The following is a 21,027-nucleotide window of genomic DNA, read 5'->3' on the forward strand; positions in this document are numbered from 1 at the left end:
TACTTCGTTATCCCTCACAACTCATTTCTCCGAGGAGACCGGGGCTCAGGAAGGTTGTCTTCAGGAACATTTTCCACCCGATGTACACACCTCTGAAAAAAGGTCCGCCTTTATTCACTCTGCAGACTGGGGGCTTAAGTTACAAGGCCTTACAAAAGCGGCATGGGAAACCACCCTGCTGCCTCCTGAACTTGTGCCCTCAGCCAGGTCTGGGCTCAGAACCGCCTTGTGTCTCCACCCTGGCCCGGACCTCCCAACTCCTCACTGAGTCCAGGGGATTTGCTCCTCTGGGTTCCAAGGACCTTTGCTGTCGGCTCCCTCTGGCCCGGGGCCTGACGCTGGAGAGGGAGGGCAGGAGGGCAGGAGGGAGGGCGGCCCCCCGGGATAGCACTTCCTGGATGGCGTTGCCAACCTAGGAGAGCTCCCTGATGACAACAGCAGTTGCCGCTTGGTACCCAGCAAGGACAAGGGCTGAGCCTCACTCCGGGAGCCACTCATCCCTTGGATTCTGTGTCGCCCCTCACCGAGGGCCCCTGCACAGCTGGGCTCTCCGGACACAGAATGGGTGCCCTCGGGGAAGCTGCTCTGGTCACTGGCTCCCAAGGTGCTCAGCTCAGTGAAGGGTGGGGGTGTAGCCATTTTCCCCTAAATCCAACCTTCAGCCTCCCCTTCCCATCCCTTCTGACCATCTTGGCAAGTCCTGTGGCTTTCTGGTGACTTTCAGATACAAAAAGACCCAGTTCCCAGTTCCATCTAGTGACAAGGTAAACACCTCACAGCTAATAAACGCTCATGGTGGGGGAAGGCTGTGTGGGAAGAGAGGGAGAGGAGAGACGAGAGGTTCTGTGTTTCGCTGCCCGCCTGGCGTAATCACCTCCTTGGGGTGTCGGCGTCTCCTTTCTGTGTTGCTGGTGTCCAGAGTTGGGCCTCCCTAGGGTGCTGGTTTCAGTGACTGCATAGTCCCTGCTGGTAACTGGTAACTGGCAGAGTGGCAGAGTGGTTGGGGAGAAGCAGAAGAGGTCCAGCCGCTTTCCAACAGCCCCTGGAGGGGAGTCTGCAGCCCAGTAGGGTCTTCTTTCTCTAGAATGTGAAGCCAAATGCTTCCTTCTTCCGTCGTCCCAACTCTGATTCCTAAGTGCAACAGGAAAAGTGCCTTTCAGCATCCTTGTTCCCATCCCGAGGTTGTCAGCCCCCGCCATCGAGGCCTTCCTCCTCCCCCGTCAACGTAATTCATTCCATGTTGGCTCTGTACTCTGTCTAATCCTTACAACCCTGCAGAAGACCAAACATGAAGCCCATGTTGCAGAAGAGGAAACTGAGGCTTGCTCGAGACCACGCGGCTTGTTGGTGTCAGAACCCGTCAAAGAAGGATATGGGATGCCTGACTGAGAATCTGAGGTCTGGATTAGCTCACTTCATCAAAACATTTCTCGGGTGGCCGGGTGGGGAAAAAAAAAATTCTTGCCAGTTTAGTGCTGGGTGCCGAGGACACCAGCCGACTGAGACAGCCCCTCAAATGTTACACTCCAGGCAGAGTGTAGACCTCACAGGCAGAGGCCCCAGGGGGTGGCACCAGGGGCGGGGAGCCCCAGAGCCACTGCCCCATCATCAGGGCCACCACAGACACTTGGCATCACCAAGGCCAGGCTGCTTTTCTTGGGGAAGCTATGTGTCCCACTCACCATTAACAGAATGGACACGCAAGTCCTTGCCCACTGGACGGGTCCTTGCTTTAGCTGAATCTAACCTGTGGAGATTTCATTTCACAAAAACCAATTAGGGTGAGGTTATTTGCTTCACCAAAAAAGTGAATGCAAGTGTTTTTCTTTTTTAATTTTTTTAATGTGTATTTCTTTTTGAGAGAGAGAGAAAGAGACAGAGTGTGAGTGGGGGAGGGGCAGAGAGAGAGGGGGACACAGAATCCGAAGCAGGCTCCAGGCTCTGAGCTGCCAGCACAGACCCCGATGTGGGGCTCAAACCCATGAACCGTGAGATCATGACCTGAGCCAAAGTCTGGTGCTCAACTGACTGAGCCACCCAGGCACCCCCAAGGATTTTTTTAATAATACCTTTGTTTAGGGGGCACCTGGGTGGCTCAGTTGACTAAGCATCCAACTCTTGGTCTCAGCTTAGGTCTTGATCTCACTGTCGTGAGTTCAAGCCCCACACTGGGCTGCATGCTGGGCATGAAGCCTACTTAAAATAATAATAATAATAATAATAATAATAATAATAATAAAGCTGTTTTATTTTTTAAAATATCTAGATGGTAAAGCGTTTTTTAATTTTTTAAATTTTATTTTAACATTGTAATTTAACTTTATTTTTTTATTTTTTAAAATTTACATCCAAATTAGTTAGTATGTAGTGAAGGAATGATTTCAGTAGATTCCTCAATGCCCCTTACCCATTTAGCCCATCCCCCCTCCCACCACCCCTCCAGTAACCCTCAGTTTGTTCTCCATATTTATGAATCTCTTTTGTTTTGTCCCCCTCCCTGTTTTTATATTTTTGTTTCCCTTCCTTTATGTTCATCTGTTTTGTCTCTTAAAGTCCTCCTATGAGTGAAGTCATATGATTTTTGTCTTTGACTGACTGATTTCACTTAGCATCATACTCTCCAGTTCCATCCACATAGTTGCAAATGGCAAGATTGCATTCTTTTTGATTGCTGAGTAATACTTCATTGTATATATATATATATACCACCTCTTCTTTATCCATTCATCCATCGCTGGACAGTTGGGCTCTTTCCATACTTTGGCTATTGTTGATAGTGCTGCTATAAACATGGGGGTGCATGTGTCCCTTCGAAACAGCACACCTGTATCCCTTGGATAAATGCCTAGTAGTGCAATTGCTGGGTCATAGGGTAGTTCTATTTTCAGTTTTTGAGGACCCTCCATACCGTTTTCCAGAGTGGCTGCACCAGCTTGCATTCCCACCAACAATGCAAAAGAGATCCTCTTTCTCCGCATCCTCGCCAACATCTGTTGTTGCCTGAGTTGTTAATGTTGGCCATTCTGACAGGTGTCAGGTGGTATCTCATTGTGGTTTTGATTGGTATTTCCCTGATGATGAGTGATGTTGAGCATTTTTTCACGTGTCGGTTGGCCATGTGGATGTCTTCTTTGGAGAAGAGTCTATTCATGTCTTTTGCCCATTTCTTCACTGGATTTGGGTGTTGAGTTTGGTAGGTTGTTTATACATTTTGGATACTAACCCTTTATCTGATACATCATTTGCAAATATCTTCTCCCATTCTGTCGGTTGCCTTTTAGTTTTGCTGATTGTTTCCTTCACTGTGCAGAAGCTTTTTATTTTGATGAGGTCCCAGTAGTTCATTTTTGCTTTTGTTTCCCTTGCCTCCGGAGACAATGTTAACTAAGAAATTGCTGCAGGCAAGATCAAAGAGGTTTTTGCCTGCTTTCTCCTCGAGGATTTGGATGGCTTCCTGTCTTACATTGAGGTCTTTCATCTACTTTGAGTTTATTTTTTGTGTATGGTGTAAGAAAGTGGTCCAGGTTCATTCTTCATGTCGCTTCATGTCCAGTTTTCCCAGCACCACTTGCTGAAAAGATTGTCTTTATTCCATTGGATATTCTTTCCTGCTTTGTCAAAGATTAGTTGCCCATACGTTTATGGGTCCACTTCTGGATTCTCTATTCAATTCTATTGATCTGAAGGTCTGTTCTTGTGCCATTTTTAAAATTTTTTTTAATGTTTATTTATTTCTGAGACAGAGAGAGAGATAGAGCATGAGCGGGGGAGGGGAAGAGAGAGAGAGGGAGACACAGAATCCGAAGCGGGCTCCAGGGATGCGGGGCTCGAACTCACCAACTGTGAGATCATGACCTGAGCCGAAGTCGGACGCTTAACCGACTGAGCCACCCAGGCGCCCCCAGATGGTAAAGCATTTTTAAAACACAAGAAGGCAGAAAACAAAGTAATAATCATCTATCACCTCACCACGTAAGAGGCTAGAATGTAAAAGGCAGAAAACCTGAGCAGCACGGGAAGATGTGTTGGCTTACGCGGTCAGACCACAGATAGCACAGGAGTAACATGATTCCCACTGTCTCTTGCATCTTCTTTTGTCCCTCAGCACCTTGGCTTCGTTCTCTGCAGGCTTTATCCCCACGCATGGGAAGTGAGACTGCAGCCTTACTGAGCTCACACCCTTATGATGCCCCCAAGAGGAAGAAGCTTCGCCTCCACTCAAATTCAGAATTCCCCGGGGAAGGACTCTAACTGGCGATCTTGGGTCATGTGACTCACCCTGTAGTCTGAGGGACCGAGTTCCGTAATTACAGGGCATGTGACTGGGCTGGGAGAGAAACCACTAGTTCTCCAAAAGAGGGGGCTGCTCTTCTTGTGGACAAAAAGGTAGATGGCCACTTTATACCAGGGGAAAAGCACTCCTAATATGTGGCCTTTAGTGCAGGCAACAGAACCCATACGGGGTGGTTTACATAAAAAGGAAATTGTTAGAGACTATAAGGAATCTTCTGCTTCTGGCATTATAGCATCATGGCTGAGGAGAACAGCTGAACTCTGAAAAACATATTTATTTGAAATGTAACTGATCTGACAAGAGATAGGGGATGTCCCTAAGCACACCCCCTCTGGGACAAGGGACCGGGGGCTGGCCAGGGCTGGGGCAGCAGGCAGCCAGATAAATTTCCTCCTGTTACTGGGAAACTGAGGCTTGGTCCAAGCCCAAAACAGGGAAGGGGAGTGTTGGAGTCCCTCATTCAAGGCGAGAGGAAGTAACCCCAGATCATGGCGCTTCCTGGTACCAGCAGAAGAGGAAAAGCAAATGCCGTCTGCAGGGCTGCATCCCCAATCCTCGACCGAGACCTACAGGATTCCTACCAATTTGAAACCAACAATGAGCTCACAAAGATCGCAGGCACACGAGGAGGCAAGTTACTGTGTCTGTGAGTCAGCAAAAAACAATGAACTCCAGGTTTAGATCCCTAAAGACTGAAGATCAAAGGATTTTCAGATAAAAATATATAAAACATACATTTATGAAATAAAACATGCAGTCACAAAGAAGCCACTCGACAAAAACAACTAGGAAAGAACAGATGGGTTTTAAGACGGAACTTCAAGAAATGAACAATAGGGGTGCCGAAGTGGTTCAGTAGTTAGGTATCTGACTTCAGCTCAGGTCACGATCTCACGGTTCAGGCGCTCAAGCCCCGTGTTGGGCTCTCTGCTGTCAGTGCAGAGCCCGCTTCAGGTCCTCTGTCTCCCTCTCTCTCTGCTCCTCCCCCACTCTTTCTCCCTCTCTCTCTCAAAAATAAATAAATAAAAAAGAAATGAACAATATAAAGGTTGAAATCAAAAATCTTACTGAAAAGATATTAGAGACAGTTGAAGAGAGAATTAGTGAGCTGAAGCTATAACCAAAGAAATCACCTGGTAAACAGCACACACAGAGAGGCAAGAAAATGAAGAGTTTAAAAGAGATTTTAAGAGACATGGAGGACAGAGTAAGAAAATATAACATATATTTATCAGAATCTCAGAAAGAAGGAAAAGAGAAAAGGAGGAAATGAAATATTTAAAAAGATAATGACTGTGCAGTCTCCAGAAGTGATGAACAACATAAATCCACTAAGAAAGTACACATTCCAGAGTGCCTGGGTAGCTCAGTTGGTTAGGCACCTGACTTGTGGTTTCGGCTCAGGTCATGATCTCACGGTTCACGAGTTCAAGCCCCACATCAGGCTCTGTGCTGACATCTCAGAGCCTGGAGCCTCCTTTGAATTCTGTGTCTCCCTCTCTCTCTGCCCCTCTCCTGCTTGCACTGTTTCTCTCTCTCAAAAATAAATAAACAGGGGCGCCTGGGTGGCTCAGTCGGTTGGGCAGCTGACTTCGGCTCAGGTCATGATCTTGCAGTCCATGAGTTCTAGCCCCGCATCGGGCTCTGTGCTGACAGCTCAGAACCTGGAGCCTGCTTCATATTCTGTGTGTCTCTCTCTCTGACCCTCCCCTGTTCATGCTCTGTCTCTCCCTGTCTCAAAAATAAATAAACGTTAAAAAAATTGTTTTTAAATAATAAAATAAATAAATAAATAAACATTTAAACAATTATATGGTAAAATACAATATGACAATAAAAATGAGTGGGTTGTACCCACATGCAACAACCTAGAACTGTATACTCATATACAGTTCTCATATGCTGAGAGAAAGAAACACACAAGAACACGTGCAGTATGGTTCCACCTGCATAAAGTCCGAAGTAGGCAAAAACTAACCTCTGTTATATCAGATTATATATCGGTGAAACTATAAGGAAAAGCAAGGGTATGATTAACATAAAAGGATAGTTACTGAGGCATGATTTAAAAAGGAACATATTGGGGGTCTAGTGTTAATTTTATAATTATTCTATTGTTGTCTTGTGCACCTTTTTATACATGGGTTATATGTTATAATTGTTCAAAAGTTCCAAACAAAATCAAACCAGAGTGCATACCATCAGACCTACACTAAGGGATGTACTTCAGGAGGAAGGGAAATGAACCCAGAAGAGGAGGCTGAAATGCATGAGGAAACAGTGAGCAAATCAAATGAGGAACATGTGGGGGGAAATCAAACAAACCCTACCCTATAAAATAACAATAAGGTAGAGTGTGAGGGGGCCAATCAAAAAGGACAGACCTGAAGTACAGAACAAAATTAGGTCAGGCAGGAGAGGATAACCAGTGTCAAAGGGTTGCATTATTCAAGAAGGACATTAATATATTATTCAACAACACATTCTGTTAATCTACAGATGGATTTTTTAAAATCCTGCTATATATTGCTCACAAAAGACACCTATAAGGCATAAGACAAAGAAAGTTTGAAATTAAAAGGATGAAAAAAATATAGCAAGCAAATATTAACACCCCCCCCACAAAAAACTTAGCGTAATTTTATTAATATCAGACAAGATCACTTTTAAGATAAAATACATTATCAGAGATCCAGAAAATCATTACATAATGATAAAAGTCAAACTGGTTCGAAGATATAACAACTCTAAACACCTAATTAGCTTTCAAATATATGGGGGAAAAAATGGACAGAACCATAAGAGAAATAAAGAATCCACTATCATGACAGAACACTTCATAGACCTTTTTCAATCATTAACAAATCAAGAAGACAAAAAATCCAGCAAGGGTATAGAAGATTTGAATGACAGAATTAACAAACTTGATCTAATGGACATGTATACCAGCCTGCACATGAAATAGATACACTCAAGAATACATAGAATATTCACACAAAATGACCACATGGTAATCATAGAACAAGTCTCAAGAAACATTAATAATTCAGTATCATGAAGACTGTAGTCTCTGACCACAATGTAATTACATCATTACTCATTAACCAAAAAAATAAATAAAAATTTCCATACATTTAAAACACACTCTCAAAATAAACGAGGTTTGAGTTGGGAGAGCACATGGGACTATAGATGAAAATAGAATGGCCATATGTTCACAATTGGACCTGGCTGTAGGTACCTAGGGTTCATTATATATTCTCTTCTCTTTTATGTATTTGTTTTCCATGATAAAAGATTTTGAAAAACAATACTCGAGAATAACATATGTGTCAAATAATTAACAGTAAATTTTAAATATTTTACAATAAACGATGAAAACTAATCAAAACTTGGGGGATACAGTGAAAACAATGAGAAGAGGAAAACATAACACATTGAAAGCTTGAAAAAGAAGAAAGGCTGAAAATAACACATTAACTGTCCAAGTTACAGAGAGAACAGCCACATAAATTCAAAAACAGCAGCAGTCAGGAAATGACAAAAATAAGAGCAGAAATTAATAGACAGAAAACAATGCAAGAGAGAGAAAATCCATGAGGTCAAAATTGGTTCTGTGAAAAGACCAATTAGATTGGCAAACCTTTGGTGAGATTGACCAAGAGAAAGAGAAGTCACAAATATACAATGAGGAAGCCATTGTTTATTGGCTTCCAAATAGGAAGCCGCCCTGCCCAAGAGCAGAAATGAAAGGATGAAGGAAGTGTGGACAGCTGTGGAACATGGGGGGAATGCTGACAGGGAGAGTCCAGACCAGTTCAGGTGAGGAGCCCAAAGTCACTCCACTGACCCCGGGGCTGAGCATCAGAACCTCAGCCACTTACAACCACATCCCTGAGAGCCAGAGTCCAGCTCACCACTGTCCTCACCAAGAAAGGGACTTCCAGGGAGCACCTGGATGGCTTAGTCAGTTAAGCGTCTGACTCTTGATTTCAGCTCAGGCCATGATGTGGAGGTTCATGAGTTTGAGTCCCACGTCAGGCTCTGTGCTGACAGCATGGAGCCTGCTTGGGGTCCTCTCTCTTTCTTTCTCTCTGCCCCTCCCCTGCTCTCCCCACCCTCTCAAAATAAGTAAACATTAAAAAGAAAAGAAAGGTGCCTGCCTCCCTCCTGCCCACCTACCACCCTTTTGCCATTCACAGCCCCTCACAAGCATCTGATTGGAGGAGGCTGAGCTCTAGTTGGGAGAAAGACTCATGGTTCTGCTTTCTTCCTGGAGCAGGCAGGCCTCTCCAAATTTAGGGAATGTGGTCAAAAGATGCTGGAAAGGCTAAGATGGTAATTTTCATGTGATATGGATTTCTCTTACCATAACTAAAACATTTTTAATGCTCAAGCAGCCAAAAGGCATGTCATGGGGCCACTACAGGTAGTACTTATTAGGACCCTGGGAAAGGCTATGAAAAGTCTGAGGCTTTGCCCTACTTGCAAGCTAACAAGCTAGCCTGCCACCATTTCATGGAGACTGGCAGAAGACAGGAGATTCGTGGGTCAGAGACAAAGGACTGTATTACTTAAAACAGAGCGGGCATCATGAGTTTCATGTTTGCACTGTTCCTCTTGCCCTACAAGTCCCATGGGGGTGATGTGAAGCAGCCCAAGTGGGTGCCACCACACAGTGGGTCTGCATCACAGCTGAGGAGCCCCAGGCTTAGCGAACTCAAGTCTTTTATAAGGAACTACAAGCAAATCTGCCCAACCTTTGCCCTGGAAGGAGACAATATGGGACAGTAAACAAACCTGCCCTCTGCTCTGAAGAGAGATAGTATCTCCATCTTCCAAGATGGTTCAACATACAAACATACTTTGTCCAGAACAAAGGCGTGCATGTCGTGGAACTCAAGAGCAGGACAGGACAGGGCATTGCAAACAGTGGCCACAGGCTCTGTGGTCAAGACCTCTCAGAGGACCTAATGTGGTCAAGAACCAGGCCCCACGGCAACAGGGACAAGGACAAGGACCAGGGAAACTCCAGATTCTCACATGAGCTGATATAATAGGGATAGAGACTCAATAATAGCCCCTGCCAGTTGTTCTGCCAGCCAGGTAGGGAGTGGCTCCAAGCCAATTTTAAGTTTATTTTGAAAAATACAGAAATGTGGCACTGCTCAGGCCCAGGTGTTTTAGAAACAGCTCCCACTGCTGTGTAATGGCCTGTCTCCTCTCTCTCTGGGACTACTCAGCAGCTCACCCATCACCTATTCTCAGCTCCAGCCCCCATTCCAAGTCCCTGGCCTTGTTCTACCCCAAGACAATACAGCAGTGGCAGAGTGAGGGGGGTATTATTTTTACCCCATCTCATCTCAAAAGGATTCTAAATTAACCAAAAAACAAAACAAAAAAACAAAACTCATGCAAAACAAGACTTGTTGCATCAAACAAGAGGCAAAATTGGGGTAAAGTGGCCTTAATCTTGTACCCTGTTACTCCATGGGTCTCTGGATTGGGCTGTGAGTTTCCTGGTGGCCATAGCAAAAAGGGAAGTAATAACATCATCAGATACAAAACAAATACAACACGGTTATTCAGAAGAAAGCTGGCCATTCCTGTACTAACATGGGAGAGAGATTTCTTCCCTGGTCCTCTTTGAGATAACATCATGTGATGTAATAAAAGCATCCTCGGGGCACCTGTATTTCAGTCACTTGGGCGTCTGACTTCGGCTCAGGTCATGATCTCATGGTCTGTGAGTTCAAGCCCCATGTCAGGCTCTGTGCTGAGCCTGGAGCCTGCTTCAGATTTTGTGTGTCTCTCTCTGCCCCTCCCCTGCTCATTCTCTGCCTCTCTCAATCTCAAAAATGAATAAATGTTAAAAAGAATTTTTTTTTTAAAAAAAGCATCCTCAACAATATCCCTTCCACAAATACAGCAATATATCTGTTGTGACACTCTCCCCGCAGTCTCCCTTAGTGAAGGATACATGTATCCAATTCAATTCAATGAGAGAAGTTCTAAGGGGCTAGAGAAATTCTAGCCATGGGCTTCTCAGAGGTCTCTCAGAAAGATTTAGAGGTTTGCCTTGGTGACCTGGGCCTCACCTGCTGGCTTGACTTGCCTAGACCTGTTCTGGCCTCATTACTGAGCCTTCTGCTTGTGATGGAGTTTCCTCAATGGCTCTTCTCTAATAACCTGGCCTCCACATTGTTGCCTTAACCCAAAGCCCTTGCAGCTTCCCCTCCCACACCTGTGGCAGACATCACTAATCCATCCCGGCACTGATCCTCAGTCCCTGTCCAGGATCAGATGACCGGAGGGCTGTAACAATGTCTGCAATCAGCGTAACCAACAAAAGCTATCCAGGACACCTACACGCCAGTAAGAAAACGATAAATAGCCCAAAAGAAAGATAGGCCAAAGATCTAAACAGGCCTTGCAAAGAAAGAAACTACCAATGGCCAGTCCACATGAAAAGTTGTTCAGGCTAACTAGTAACGAAGGAAATGCAAATTCGAACAAGAAGAAAACACCAGTTTGCACCCAACAGGCTGGCAAAGACTGATACACCTCGCGGAGCACGTGAAGAGACAGAAATCGTAGTTGGTGGTGGGAGCGTAAATTCGTGCTACCACTTTGGAGAATAGTTGGATGATTCTTAGTAAAGCTGAAGATGTATAAACATCACGACCCCAAATTTTTACCTCCAGATGACAACCGCAGAGAAACTCTGTGTTGTGTGTCCAGGGAGTCATGTTCAAGAAGGTTCTCTGCGGCGTAGATTATAACCATGAACTCCTGCGAGCAACTATTCTTAGCAGGAAGGTAGATAAATTGTGGCCGTCAGAAAATAAAGGACACGCAGATTACAAGGAGTGGGTTCGAGTCAGCACTGATAGATCTCAGAAGCATCATGCTGAGATAAAGCGACTGGCAAAATGATATGCAATGTGATGATGTCATTCATGCAGAATTTTCTAACGCAAAGCAACATTGTTTGCAGATATATACTTATTTGGTAAGTTGTCAAGCATGTTTGGGAAGGAAAGAATACTTCAGAGAAAGGAGAAAGGAGGTCAAGGGTGGGCTTCAGTTTTTTTCCATGACTTTTTTTTTTTTAATATATATATAAGGGCACCTGGGTGGTGCAGTTGGTTAAGTGTCTGAATTTTGATCTCAGCTCAGGTCGTGATCTCACAGTTTGTGAATTTGAGCCCTGCATCAGGCTCTGAACTGATGGTCCAGAGCCTGCTTGGAATTCTGTCTCTCCTCTCTGCCTCCCCCCTGCTCATGTTCTCTCTCTCTCTCTCTCTCAAATAAATAAACATTAAAAATGTTTTAATTAAAATATATACATATTATACAGAATAAGTCAAAATATTTCAAACAAATAACCTTGTTAGAGTATAGATATTTGTTACATCATTTTCTGTATTTTTCCATATGTTTCAAATATTTCAAAATTTGTGATTAAAAGCAAAACAAAGAGTACTACGATCCTGTGGTGATGCTAGTCAGAGCAGGGATGATGGCAGGGAGAGGTCACTATTTCCATCCCTGCCTGGAGTCCCAGTTTCTCTGACTACCACTCCCCCCACCACACACACTGTGGTAGTCCCCAGTATCCCCAGGGTCCCCAACTTGTCCCCGGGACCCAGCCATTGCTCATCTGATCAGAGGCCTTGCTGGCACTGCCTGGATCCCTGACAGTCACCTGCTCCTGATGCCCCACGACCACGAACTCCTACTGGATGCATGTCCTAGATGGCCGCCCATCACTCATCACACAAGGTTGAGCAGAGACCATGGGACTTTTTTAAATTATTTTTTTAAATATTTATTTTTGAGAGAGAGACAGAGCATGAGCGGGGGAGGTACAGAGAGAGAGGGAGACACAGAATCCAAGCAGGCTCCAGGCTCTGAGCTGTCAACACAGAGCCCGAGCCCGACACAGGGCTTGAACTCACAAACCTCAAGATCATGACCTGAGCCGAAGTCTGACACTTAACTGACTGAGCCACCCAGGCGCCCCGAGACCATGGGATTTAAAGCAAGAAGATGTGGGTTCAAACAGTAGTTCTGCCACATCTTGGCTGTGTGACCCTGAGAAAGTAACTTTACTTCATGTTAAGGATGACAAAACAACAGGAGAGAAGGAACCTGGGTCCCTCACATTTGCGCAGCTGGCCTACCAGCCTTGAAAAGCTCACCCTTGGTCTTTCTGACCATGGAGAGAAGGAAATTCTAACTTGTTTAAGCCACTATGATTTTAGGGATTGAGGTAATACCGTTCTTCCCAGAACGCCCCTCAACATTATCTAAAGCTTTGCTTCTCAATGTGTGGTCCCCAGACCCGCAGCACAGGCCTCGGCTGGGAACTTGTTAGAGATGCAGAATCTCGGGCAAAATCCCAGAGACCTGTGTGCGCGCTGGACCGTAAGGAGCCCGGCTGCAGGCCCAGGATATGGACAGGGACTTTCCTGTTGCCCTGGAATTGCTAAAACTGCAAAACCAGGAAAACCAGGTACTTGCACACTCTACTCCTTTGTTCTAAAGCTGCTCCCAGAGCAAACAGCCCCCAGGGTCCCCCGTGAGAAGACAGTGGGCAGACCCACCCCCAGCCCAGCGCAAAGTGATGTTGAGGCTTCTCCCTCTTTGCCAGTTCCCACCTGCACCGCGGCCCCCACTGCAGACCCATCAAGAAGAGGGCTCCAAGGTGATCTGGGAGGGCTGCCCGAAAGAGGGGGAATCTAGCAAGTGTCTCATTCCCCAGAGGGGCAGCTCAATAGTCCGGAAGTGACCATCTCCAAACCACTAGAATAGGACATCAGGGAAGAGGTGAGTGGGAAGGGACAGTCTTTTCTCCCAAAGGGATGCAGTTCTGGTACACCAAGACCATGATGTCCCAGGGGACATTGCTCTGTCCCGGGGGCAGGTGAACTTTCTTCAGGGGTGCTGCTGGGGGCCTGGAGTCTGATGGAGGGATCCCTTCTCCTACAGCTCCTTCCGACCCCAGGTCCCCATGCTTTCAGACTCCCCTTACCTGTGGAGGCCTCGGCCTTGGCAAGGCTCCTGCGTCCGCTCATGGTAAATACACGTTTGCCAAACAGTGGAGGGCGGGCTGCCCTTTCTCTCTGCCTGCTGTCCCCCTTCCAACGTCTATCTCCTCCTGCTCAAATGGAAGACCCGTTCAGGAAAGTCAGCACCCAAACTGCAGGAAGTGCAGAGGAGGGAACAGAAAGAGACAGAAAACAGAAAGATGGAAATTATTTGATCAGAAAGCCAAAACGTGGAAGCAACTCAAATGTCCATCAGCTGACGAATGGGGAAATAAAAGGTGGCATAGCCATATAATGGAATATCATTCCGCCATAAAAAGAAATGAAATGTCAGCACGAAATATCAGGATGAACCTTGAAGCCATGCCAGACACAAAGACCATATATCGTATGGCTCCGTTTACATGTAAATGTCCAGAATAAGCAAATCTATCAAAACGTAAAGGAGGGGCACCTGGCAGGCTCCGTCAGTGGAGCGTGCGACTCTTGATCTCAGGGATGTAAGTTCGAGCCCCAGGTTGAGTGGATAGATGACTTAAAAAATAAATTCTTCTTTTTTTTTTTTTTTTAATGAAAGAAACAGAAAGTAGATGAGTGGTTGCCCAGGGCTGAGGAGATGGGGGAATGAGGGAGGGTTGCCAGCTAAGAGGTGTAGGCTATCTTTTGTGGAGTAATGAAAATGTTCTAAAATCAATTGTGGTAGTGGGTGCACAACTTGGTGAATATACTAAAAGCCAGTGAATTGTGCACTTTGAATAGGTGAGTTGTATGGTATGTGAATTTTATCCCAATAAAGCGGTTTCTAAAATTAAAAAAAAAAAAAAAAGATAAGCATTCAAGAACATTTCTCTGAAGTGAGGGATAGGAGTTTCCAGACTAAAATGGCCTGTCAGGTGCCAATACAATGGACAAAAATAGACCCTCACCAGCGCCCATCATCATGGTATTTCAGACAGGGATATTCTATGAGCTTTCAAAGAGGAAAAATAGGTCACTTTCCTAAAAAGGGTCGGGAACGAGAATGGCTTCCGACCGCTCCACTGCAACCTTAGATACAAGAAGCCAACGCCTCGTCGCCTTCAACATTCTGAAGGAAAGTGATTTCCCACACAGAATTCTGGAGCCAGCCAAAGTAGCAATCAAATGTGAGAGTAAACTAAAGACATTCTTGAAAGGGTTCCCTCCCACCAGCCCTTCTCAGGAAGTTAGAGGATGTGTCCCACCGATAGGAAGGGGTAAACCATGGATGATGTGGGGTACAGAAGGGGGCCCATCACAGTGGAGGGGAAAGGACATCGGGAAGGGTGAAGGGAGAGCCCAGGGTCCCAGCCGAGCACCCGGCAGAGAGAGGGCAGCCAGACCACATGAGATACCTCTGCTGCCTTTTAAAATAAAATTAGTCGGCTGAGCGTCCAACTTTGGCCCAGGTCATGTTCTCATGGTTCGTGGGTTCGAGCCCCGCATCGGGCTCTGTGCTGACAGCTCAGACCCTGGAGCCTGCTTCAGATTCTCTGTCTCCCTTTCTCTCTGCTCCCCCACCCCCCACCCCGCTCATGCTCTCTCTCTGTCTCAAAAATAAATCTAAACATTAAAAAAATTGTTTTAATAAAATAAAATAAATTATAGTCTATACACCCCTAGGTAAAATAGTGAGTATTGACTATAGAAAATATGACATAGGGAAAAGGGCAGCCTGGCCCAGCTTCCACATGCTCTTGATCCTTTGCTGATGAGTTTCCTCTTGCTCCCCCAGGCACAACCACCTCTGTCAGCTGGGAACCTTTATGCTTTGACCTCATGATTGAACAAGTGGCAACTGAGAAGCAGAAATCCAGAGGAGCCCACTCCCCCCATATACATTGGCACACATATACACATACACACATACATATACACACATACATATACACACAGGCACAGACCTCGCCATCGACTTGCTGGGAGCCCCAGGTTTTCAGGACCCATTCATAACCTCACCGGCTTCTCCAGAAGAGGCTCCAGTCCCCTCTCAGGAGAGCCGAAGGCAGACTGTGACCAGAGGCTCTGTTCAGCTGACCTTCCCTGGAAGCCGTCACCTGCCAAAAATAGACAGCCCTTCTCGGGCTTCTGTTACTTTGTATACTGACTACCATTTTCATTTCTGCACGTGCAAATCCTGCCTGATAAATTTTTCTAAGATTTTCTTTTGATTGAGGCAGAAATTAAAGAGTGGAGAGAAGAATGTGCCCAGAAGTCATGAAGTCCCAGAAGCTGGTATGCAAAGGAACATAGGTGAGTGCACCTAAAATGGAAAGTTTGAGGCGGGAGTTTGCAAGAAGTCAAGCCAGCCAGGTGAGCTACAGGGCTGACCCCTGGACCGTGGGGGCTTTAAGGCAGAGCAGTCCAATAGATGGCCACACCCTCTCCCAAGGGGCATTCCTGGACTTCCCTGAGCACCAGAGCAGCCGTGGGCACTGCTGGCGAGGGTCCTGGGGTATTGTGAGGAGTCCTGCGGGGCCCAGGGTCTCCCACATTGCTGCCCTGCTGCCCTTGGCTGCTGGGCCTGGAGATGTCTCAGGGCAATGGATGAACACAGTCGTGCTGACACGGGAGCTGCCTCGGAGCTGGAAGCCCCACAGGTGAGCAGGCTGGGCCCAGGGAACTTGTCTCTGTTCCGCAGCCACACCCCGAGTTCTGGTCCCAGACAAGAGTTGGGACCTGGGCTGTGGCCCCAGCTCCCCACACCTGCCCTCAGTGATCAGGAGAGAGTGGACGATGCCCTCTCCAACCCAGGTTATCTCACCTGGGCCACACATGAACATCTAGAAAGGTTATGGGATTAGACTCATGGTCAAGAGAGCTATCATGCAGGTAGTGGGGCACTGTTCCCCTCCTGAGCCCCAGGGAGGGTCACCCCCAATCCCTGCCTCTCTAGACTGGACCCCTCAGTGCTTCCTTCCCCACCCTTCCGCTTGCCACAGGCCTCAGGGGCCCTCGGAGCCTTGTTCCGTCCTCAAAGGACAGGAACAGAGGTGGGGATTCGCCTCAGTGTCACAGCCCAAGAGCCCAAAGTGTCCCAACCCCAGCCAGACGCCCCGAGCCTGGAGCCCCTTCAGAGCAGGCGCGGCAACGCCGACCACAGCCACGAGGTGGCGCCAGGAAACCGCGTGAGACGCCCAAACCCAGCCCCAGCCCGGTTTCATAGCTCTTCCTCTCTCCGCGCCGGCCGGGGTCCCCTCGGCTCGTCCGCACCCGGGCCTCGGTTCACAGCAGAGTCTGGCCGGTGGGCCGCGGGCCGGAGAGGAGGCGGGAGAAGCGGGGCAGCTGTCGGGACATCCTCGTGGAAGGAGCCTAGGGACCGCTTCGGTCCAGGGCGACCTGGAGGCTGGACGCGTGCACCAGCAATATCCGGGGTCCTGAAGGTGCCCCCATCAGGTGTGCAGCCCACCCTCCCCACAGAACCCCGGAGTGAGCCGTGTTCCTCCTGGATCGTAAAAGGGAGAGCAAGGGAATAGAACATGGAGGAGAAATAGAAGACCTTGTCGTTGGCAGAGCACCTCAGGTGCCCAATTCTGCCTGTGCCCAGCTCTGGGCCAGACTTAGTATTTCTAATCTTTTACAGGGATGCTCCTATCACCAACCATTCTCCGCCTTCCTTTCCCAGGCTGCACAGCTCTCGGTGGTGGGAGCTCACTGACAGTGAGTGGAGCTTACGTCTGCCACCCAGCCCCAAACCCTCAGTCAGGGCCACCCCATCTGTGCAGGGGCGCCTCAACCCCACGGAAGGACCAGAAGTGCTCACCCCTGTGCGGGGCCAGGAGTCATCCCAGGGACCTGGCACATGCCTAACGTGAAGCCCAGGCTCCTGCAGCCTGAAGAAGGACAGGCTCCCCACCCCCACCCAATCTACCCCTGAACCGCAGCCACCTCCCTCCCGGCCCACACACCCTGTTGGGGAACCAGGAGGCCTGGAAAGAAGAGGAGCTTTAGAGCCCAGGCAGACCTGGAATAAAGCTGGTTCTGCACTTACTGGCTGTGTGATCTGGGGCAAGTCCTCTAACCTCTCTGGGTCTCACTGCCCTCATCTGTAAAGCGAAAGCACTCGTGCCCACCCCGGGGGGTTGTAACTGGTAGAAACCATACCCATGAAAGAATATTCCTGGTGTGTAGCAGATCCTCAATAAACCCTGCTGATTGGATATTCATCGGCTCCTATTTTGTACCAGACCCTCTGCTGGTGTTCGAGGGATCCCAGAGGTGAAGCGGATGTGACTGCTGCCCTCCGAGAATGACCTTTGGGGAAGAGAAAATCCATGCTTCAAAAGTCAGGCAGCATTTTCCTGACGTTAAATGTGGCGGCATTCAAACATTTATTACGTTTCAGGCTCTAAACACGCTGCAGGAAACAGTGAATGTAGTTACCCTTTATTGAGTATATACTCTGCCCCAGGTTCCTCACCTACATTTGTTCAACAGCTGTGTGCTGGGGCCCTAGTGGGCGCCGAGTACTTGGCGGGGACCTGGGGCACAGCCACGAGCAGGATGGTGACTGCCCGCGAGGAGCAGACAAGCTAGCGGGGAACAGATGACAAAGTCATGACACAGACGCACATGTAATTAAGGTAAGTGCCTCTCAAAGGGACATGGAAGGAGCCTTACCGAGGAGGACACCCGAGGGTGGGGGGAGGGAGCATCCGCCCCGATGCCGGCAGCAAGAAGGGGTGTCGTCAGTACCAAATTTTAAAACAATAAGAACCCACTAAAAGTGAGTCTGCTTTTTATTATCACTGCATACCAGCAATTCTAAACAGTGTCCTCCCCCCAGGTTCTGTTGTTGGTTTAAGACCTCAACGATTGTTTCCGTTACTGTTAATTTTTAGTAATATACATGTAAGTTTCAAATTAGTACATTTTCATTACTTATCCCTTAAAAAACATTGTATTCCGCTTGGAAATTAATTGGGACAATTCCCAGTCATTGAGCCACTCCCGGGACCAGCTACCCGCGGTCATGTGGATGCAGAATTGTTCATGCTCACTTCAGAGGAATGTTGTGTCTCGAATCCCTGTTGCACTGTCCTTCATTTAAACAGTCCGTTTGGAATAAACATTGGTAGCATAGTTCTATGTGACCATTTGGAGTTCCTATTTGTTTAAAATTTTTCAACTTAGGGAAGTTATCCGAGAGCTGCTAGAATCGATCCTGAAGAACTACATGTGGACAATACCGCAATTTCTGGAATTTCTTGTTGAAATGGATTTTTTCTGAATTTCCACCAAACATCCTTATGTTTAAGGCTCTCCCTAATTATTTGTGTGTCTATTGCTTCAGGTGAGAAAGAACATTTCCAAATAAAAATTAATTGAAAATATTCTTTGGTTAATTATGATCAAAGATAAATTGATAAATGTGATCAATCTGAGCTACTTCTTGAACATAAAAATATGCAAAGATCAGGGGAGCCCAGGTGGCTCAGTCAGTTAAGTGTCCGACTTCGGCTCAGGTCATGATCTCGAGGTCTGTGAGTTCAAGCCCCGCATCAGGCTCTGTGCTGACAGCTCTGAGCCTGGAGCTTGCTTCGGATTCTCTGTCTTCCTCTCTCTCTCTGCCCCTCCCACACCTCTCTTTCAAAAGTAAATAAACATTTTTAAAAATATGCAAAGATCAGGGTTTTTTAAATGTTTTTTATTTATTTTTGAGAGAGAGCACGGGGTGGGGGGAGGGGACAGGGGCAGACAGAGAGGGGGACAGAGGATCCAAAGCTGGCTCTGCACTGACAGCAGTGAGCCCATGTGGGGCTCGAACTCATGAACCATGAGATCAGACCCAAGCCAAAGTTGGCTGCTTAACCGACTGAGTCACCCAGGCGCCCTGCAAAGATCAGTTTCGACAGAGTCTGACATGTCTGCAGAAGGCTAGAAAACAGAAAATGCAGTGTTATCATTTATTACCACAATAGATATAAATAGACATTTTTCCCTTTCCTCAAAAAATGCATTGATTAAAAGGTATTAATCCATTGCTTAAAACATTTTATTGTACTATAATATTTGTTTTATTTTTTACTATGATGATTATATGTATGAAATTCAATAAAAGAAATTTTGCACTGCATTTTTTATTGGTCACGGTTGCTATTCATGTCATGATTGTTATTGAAAATCACGTATAGAAGAGGGATATCTTCAAAAAAAAAAATCTACTCTGGATATCAAATACTCTAAGTATGACTCTGCAGTCAGGAAAGCCTTCCCTTGAGTAAGTGAAACCCCAGCTAAGGCTTGAAGGGTGAGTTGGAGATGGCCAGGAAAAGAGCGTGCTTTGGGCAGAGAAAAGAACATGTGCAAAGGCCCTGCATCACAGCAGAGGAAAAACTCAAAACTGGCACTATGGCTAGAGCAGAGTGAGCAAAGGTGAAGGGCCACAAGCTGAGACCCCAGAGGGCGGTAGGGGCCATGTGATTGGAATGGGATTTGGTTGGACTCTGAGAAAAAACAAAATAAGTGATTTAAATTAGATCACATTTTATTTCTGTTTCCCGTAAGAAAAGCCCATAGGTTGGCAGGTGTGTGCATAGCAGTGTTAGGGACCAGGCCCCTTTTGTCTTATTGCTCTACTGGCCCCAGTACTAGCTTCCTCCTCATGGTCCAAGATGGCTGCTGGAGTCTCAGCCATCATGTATGCATTCTAGTCAGCTGGAAAGAAAAGGGGCAAAGGAAGCCCCCCCCCCCGCCCCCACACACACACATTAGAACCCAACACCTGCCTGCATCCAGTCAGTCATGATTTAATCATTTGGCCCATCCCAGCTATAAGGGAGGCGGGGAAATGGAGTCTACATAAATGGCTTTGTGCCTGGCTATAAGCAAGGCTGCTCTTTCTAAAGAAGGAAAGAATGGGGGCGCCTGGTTGGTTCAGTTGGTGGAGTGTGAGACTCTTGATCTCGGAGTTGTGAGTTTGAGCCCCACATTGTGTGTACAGATTACTTAAAAGTAAAATCTTAAGGACAGCTGGGTGGCTCAGTCAGTTAGTCATTTGAGTTGACTCAGGTCATGATCTCACGGTTCATGAATTCGAGCCCTGCATCTGATGAGCTCGAGCCCCGCTTCTCTCTCTCTCTCTCTCTCTCTCTCTCTCTCTCTCTCTCTCTCTCTCCCCCCACCCCTTGTGGGATTCTTTCCCTCTCTCTGTTCCTCACTTACTCGCGCCCTCTCGCTTTCAAAAAAATAAAATAAAATAAAGTAAAATAATATCTTCAAAAAATAAAGAAGGAAAGTCAAAACCACAATGAGATACCACTTCACACCTGTCAGAATGGCCAACATTAACAACTCAGGCAACAACAGATGTTGGCAAGGATGTGGAGAGAGAGGATCTCTTTTGCATTGTTAGTGGGAATGCAAGCTGGTGCAGCCACTCTGGAAAACAGTATGGAGGGTCCTCAAAAAACTAAAAATAGAACTACCCTACGACCCAGCAATTGCACTACTAGGTATTTATCCAAGGGATACAGGTGTGCTGTTTCGAAGGGACACATGCACCCCCATGTTTATAGCAGCATTATCAACAATAGGCAAAGTATGGAAAGAGCGCAAATGTCCATTGATGGATGAATGGATAAAGAAGATGTGGTATATATATATATATATATATATATATATATATATATATATACAATGGAATATTCCTCGGCAATCAAA

The 21,027-nt window shown here is 46.6% G+C and overlaps 2 long non-coding RNA genes across 8 annotated transcripts in view; one reads left to right on the top strand and one right to left on the bottom strand.

Annotated features, from left to right (window-relative positions):
- The window catches only part of LOC109499631, a 35,759-nt gene that overhangs the window by 5,726 nt on the left and 9,006 nt on the right, over positions 1-21,027 (bottom strand). For 5 of the 7 annotated variants that reach the window (XR_006597698.1, XR_006597692.1, XR_006597693.1 and 2 more), the window contains 4 exons: positions 17,470-17,619; positions 15,270-15,422; positions 13,332-13,499; positions 94-1,131 (listed from right to left, as the gene is read on the bottom strand). This is a non-coding gene — a long non-coding RNA (uncharacterized LOC109499631). Of the gene's footprint in view, positions 1-93; positions 1,132-1,682; positions 1,748-13,331; positions 13,500-15,269; positions 15,423-17,469; positions 17,620-21,027 lie in introns of those variants that run through there. The other 2 variants (XR_006597695.1, XR_006597696.1) reach the window with 2 other exon arrangements.
- LOC111560456 lies at positions 15,320-18,875 on the top strand. Its single transcript, XR_002742255.2, has 3 exons — positions 15,320-15,618; positions 17,803-17,948; positions 18,499-18,875. It is a non-coding gene; the product is annotated as an uncharacterized LOC111560456 (long non-coding RNA).

This window comes from Felis catus, chromosome B2 (genome assembly GCF_018350175.1).
Source record: "Felis catus isolate Fca126 chromosome B2, F.catus_Fca126_mat1.0, whole genome shotgun sequence".
In the NCBI taxonomy this organism is placed as follows: domain Eukaryota; kingdom Metazoa; phylum Chordata; class Mammalia; order Carnivora; family Felidae; genus Felis; species Felis catus.